Below are 5,663 nucleotides of genomic sequence, written 5' to 3' on the forward strand. Positions count from 1 at the left end.
AGAGATCGCCAGATTGGATTAAAAAACAAGATCCAATTACATGCTGTCCACAAACATACTTTAAATACAAAGAAACCTACTTTAAATATAAAGACATAGATAAACACGTCTTTATGAAAAGAATGAAAAAGATATACCATGCAAACAATAATAAAAAGAAAGCTGAAATGGCTATATTAATATCAAACAAAATAGACTTCAGAACAACAAATGTTACCAGGGATAAAAAGGGACATATATAATAATGAAAGTGTCAATTTACCAAGAAAATATAACAACCCTAAATGTGTGTGCATCTGATCATGGTGTTTCCAGATACACAAAGCAAAATGTAATAGAACTGAAGGGAGAAATATACAAATCCACAACATTCCTCCCTCAGTAATTGTTGGAATGAGAAGGCAGAATATTAGTAAGAATACAGAAGACCTGAACAACAATATCAGTTTGACCTAATAGACACTATGGAATATTTCATCTCAAAAGAATTGAATATGCATTTTTTTTCAAGTGTACATGGAACATTCCCCAAGAACTATTTTCTGGGAAAAAAAAGCTTAACAAATTGTAAATAATTTATATATTTTTTATTTCAAATTTTTTTTTTATCTTTCTTTATTGTGACAGGGTCTCACTGTGTTGCCCAGCCTGGTCTTGAGCTCCTGGGCTCAAGTAATCCTCCTGCCTCAGCCTTGTAAAGTGCTGGGATTATAGGTATGAGCCACCACACCTGGCCAAATTTAAAAGAATTTAATAAGTACATTCTTTGGCCACAGCAGAATTAAACTAGAATAACAGAAAATTATCTGGAAAATTTGCAAATATTTGAAACTTAAGCAATTTCTAAATGAGCCAAAGAGGAGATCACAAGAAAATTTATGAAATGAAATGAAAATAAAAACAAATATCTAAATTTTGAGGTTTCAGCTAAAGCAGTGCTTATCTCAACAGATGCAGAAAGGCACTTGACAAAATTCAACATCTGTTCATGATTTAAAAAAGCAAACAACTCTTAGAAAACTTCCTTAACCTGATAAAGGGCATCTACAAAAACCTACATCTACTAACATAGTTCATGGTGAGAGATTTAATACTTTTCCTCTAAAATCCGGAACAAGGCAAGGATGACTACCCTCACCACTCCTATACTAGAGGTCCTAGCCAGTGCAATAAGGCAAGAAAAAGGTAGAAAAGGCCTACTGATTATAAAGAAGAAATAAAATAAGGCCAGGCACAGAGGCTCAATAACTGTAATCTCAACAGTTTGGGAGGCTGAGGATGGAGGATCATTCAGCCCAGGAGTTTGAGACCAACCTGGGCAAGACGGCAAGACCCCATCTCTACAAAAAACTTTAAAAAATTAGTCAGGCACTGTGGTGCATGCCTGTAATTCCAGCTACTCGGGAGGCTGAGGTGGGAGGATCCTGCGAGCCCAGGAGTTAGAGGTGGCAGTGAGCTATGATTGCGCCACTGCATTCCAGCCTGGCAACAAAGAGAGACCCCTGTCTCTAAAAAAAGAAAACAAAAATGGTTTCTATTCACAGACATCTTGATTATCTACATTAAAAATCCTAAGGAATCTGCAAAAAAAGCTACTAGAAATAATAACTGAGTTTAGATAGGTTGCAGGAAACATGATTAACACACAAAAATCCATTGTACTTCTGTGGAGTAACATGAAACAATTGAAATAGAAATTTAAAAGATGATGCCATTTATAACAGCAACCAAAACTGAAATACTCATATATAAACCTAACAAAATATGTGCATGATCTCTATGCTGAAAAGTAAATAGTACTGAGGAAAGAAATCAAATAGGCCCAAATAAACTGAGAGCTATACCATGTTCACAGCTAAGAAGATTCAATACTGTTATGTCAATCTTCCTCAAACTGACTGTAGATTCAATGCAATACAAATCAAGATCTTTGTAGGATTTTCTTTTAAAGACATAGAGGAACTGATTCCAAATTTATATAGAAAGGTAAAAAATCTGGAATAGCTGGCCGGGCGCGGTGGCTCAAGCCTGTAATCCCAGCACTTTGGGAGGCCGAGACGGGCAGATCACGAGGTCAGGAGATCGAGACCATCCTGGCTAACACGGTGAAACCCCGTCTCTAATAAAAAATACAAAGAACTAGCCAGGCGAGGTGGCGGGCGCCTGTAACCCCAGCTACTGGGGAGGCTGAGGCAGGAGAATGGCGTGAACCCGGGAGGCGGAGCTTGCAGTGAGCTGAGATCTGGCCACTGCACTCCAGCCTGGGCTGCACTCCAGCCTGGGCGACAGAGTGAGACTGCGTCTCAAAAAAAAAAAAAAAAAAAAAAAAAAAAAAAAATCTGGAATAGCCAAGCAATTTTTATAAAGAAGAACAAAGTTGAAGGACTCTACTATCTGGTCTGAAGACTTACTAGAAAGCTACAGTAATCAAGACAGTGTGGCAGTAGTGAAAGAATAGACACCTATATCAGTGGAACAGAACTGGGAATTCAGAAATAGACCTGCACATAGATGGTCAATTGATTTTCAACAAAGGCACGAAGGCAATTCAATTGTTGTTTTCAACAAATGATTTTGGCAAAGATGGAGAGGAACTAGACCTCTCATACACAGCTAGTGGAAATGCAAAATGGTACAGACACTTTGGAAAACAATTTGGAAGGTTCTTGTAATAAATTTAAACATATTCACTATAATATTCAGCAGTTCCACTCTTGAAAGAAAAAGTGGCTGGGTGCAGTGGCTCATGCCTACAATCCAAGCACTTTGGGAGGCCAAAGTGGGAGGATTGCTTGAGCCTAGGAGTTCAAGACCAGCCTAAGCCATAGGTGAGGCCCTGTCTCTACAAAAAAGGAAAAAATTGGACAGGGCTGGTGGTGTATGCCTGTGATCCCAGTTACTCAGGAGACTGAAGAAAGAGGATTGCTTGAGCCCAGGAGTTTGAGGCTGCAGGGAGCTGTGTGTACCACCGCACTCCAGCCTGGGCAACAGAGCGAAATCTTTTCTCAAAAAATAAAATAAAATAAAGAAAGAAATAAAAAGGGACATTCCTTCAAAAACCTGTACATGAATGTTTACAGTGGCTATATTCATAGTTGTCAAAAACTGGAAACAACCCAAATGCTCTTCAACTATTGAATGGATAAATGATTGTACAACCATATGATGGAATACTACACAGCAATAAAATTGAACAAACTATAACGATACCTACAACAACATGGATGAGTTTCTACTGCATTATGCTAAGTGAAAGAAGTCAGATTTAAAAGGACAACATGTATGATTCTCCTTATATGACATTGTGTCAAAGGCAAAACGATGGAGACAGAAAACAAAGCAGTAGTTGCCAATGGGTGGACTTCGGGGGAGGGCTGGTTATAAAGAGGCAACAGGAGGGATTTTGGGGGGTAATGGAACACTGTATATCTTGTCACAACACATAGAATTGTATGCCAAAAAGAGTGGACTTTGTATAAATTTCAATAAAAAGAAATGGAGCAATTTACAGCTCACAACTGCAAACGATAATTACTGGGCATGTACCATTTGCTGGGGCTTGTGCTGGCCCTCAGGATACTAAGATTAAATAAGACAATCCTGGCTGGGCACAGTGGCTCACGCCTATAATCCCAGCACTTTGGGAGGCAGAGGTGGGCGGATCACTTGAGGCCAGGAGTTCGAGACCAGCCTGGCCAACATGGTGAAACCCCGTCTCTACTAAAAATACAAAAATTAGCTGGGCATGGTGGCGGGCACCTGTAATCCCAGCTACTCGGAAAGCTGAGTCATGAGAATCTCTTGAATCTGGGAGGTGGAGGCTCCACTGAGCAGAGATTGCGCCACTGCACTCCAGCCTGGGCGACAGAGCGAGACTCAGTCTCAGAAAAAAAAAAAAAAAAGACAATCCCTTCTGTCAAATTGCTCACAGATTAATTGGGGGATAAGGCATGATGCTAAAGGTTTGGAATTGCTGATGAGGGGTATTGCAGAGGGGGCCTGTTGTGTAGTCACAGCATGCCATGAGAGCACCAAGGAGAGGTCTCACGTTTAGCTAGAGTGGCCAAGATGAGAATTAGGCAACTTCCAAGAGGACAAAATGCTTGAACTGAGTTTTTGTTTTGTGTTTTTTTGTTTTTTTGAGATGGAGTCTCACTCTGTGGCCCAGGATGGAGTGCAGTGGCACAATCTCTGCTCACTGCAACCTCCACCTCCCGGGTTCAAGCGATTCTCCTGCTGAGTTGCTGGGACTACAGGCACATGCCCAGATACTTTTTGTATTTTTAGTAGAGTCTGGGTTTCACCACGTTGGCCAGGCTGGTCTCGAACTCCTGACCTCAGATGAGCCGCTCAGCTTGGCCTCCCAAAGTGCTAGAATTACAGGTGTGAGCCACCCCACCTGGTCTTGAACTGAGTTTTGAAGGATAAAAAGGGAAGTAGGTAGGCAAGGAGGGGCTACGGACCTTCCAGGTAGAAGACACAGCACATAGGGAGTCTCAGGGTGAGACAAGCTGGGGCCTTCAGGCAACTGTAATGACATCGGAGTGAAAAGAGTGAAGGGAGCTGGAAAAGCTGGCAGGAGATTGGACTAGTGGGTGGGGGTCACAGATAATCAGTAAAAAAAAAAAAAAAACCTTTTTATTATTATTTTTTTGTTTTGGTAGAGATGAGGTCTTGCTATATTGCCTAGGCTGGTCTCCAACGCCTAGGAGATGCTTCTGCTTCAGCTTCCCAAAGTGTTGGGATTACAAGTGTGGACCACTCACTGCACCTGGCCTCAAAGAGCTTGGTTTTATCCAGAAGACAGTGGGACAGGTTTTAGGCAGCCTAGAGTAAGGAGAGGGATCAGATTCACGCATTTTCTCTGCAGTGCGGGCTGCAGTGTGGGACCAGAGGGGGAAGCTGCAGGCTGGGGGAACAGGGAGGAAGCTGGGACAGGGATGCACATGAGAGAAGTCCAAGCTGCGACCAGGTGGGGAACGAGTCTAAGGACAGTGAGGGGAGGTATAGGGGTGGAGTGGCCAGGACTTGCTTTCCACCTGATGTTTGAATATTTGGTCTCAGCACCTTTGCGCTTGCTGCTGCTTCTTCCTGGATTAACTTTTCCTAGATTCTCTGCATAGCTCATTTCTTCCCATTCTTCAGGGTAGGTCGCCCTCAGAGGGGTCTTCCATGACTTACCCCACTCAAAGGAGACCCCTCTGTCACTCACTATCACATTACCCTGCTTATTTTCCTCATAAGTATCATGCTTGTTTATTCACTTGTTTACGGTCTAAGTAAGGCTCTGGAACACAGCTTGAGTTCTCAGCCTAACTTGGCCTCTTATTAGGCATGTGATCTTGGGCAAATTATTCATCTCTATGTGCCTCGGTTTCCTCCTTTGTGAAGTAGGAATAAGAATACCTGCTTCACAGAATTGTCATCAGGACAAGATGGATTAATATACGTAAACTACCTAGAATAATCCCTGGCACGTAGTAAACTCTGTATATGTTAGTTTTTACTATTATTGTTTTATAAGGACAGAGACCTTATTGGTTTTCTTTCTTTTCTTTTTCTTTTTTTAAATTTTTTGAGACGGGGTCTCACTCTGCCACCCAGGCTGGGGTGCAGTGGCGTGATCTTGGCTCACTGCAACCTCCACCTCCCAGGCTCATGCA

Source organism: Colobus angolensis, unplaced genomic scaffold, assembly GCF_000951035.1.
Source record: "Colobus angolensis palliatus isolate OR3802 unplaced genomic scaffold, Cang.pa_1.0 Scaffold205, whole genome shotgun sequence".
NCBI lineage: Eukaryota > Metazoa > Chordata > Mammalia > Primates > Cercopithecidae > Colobus > Colobus angolensis.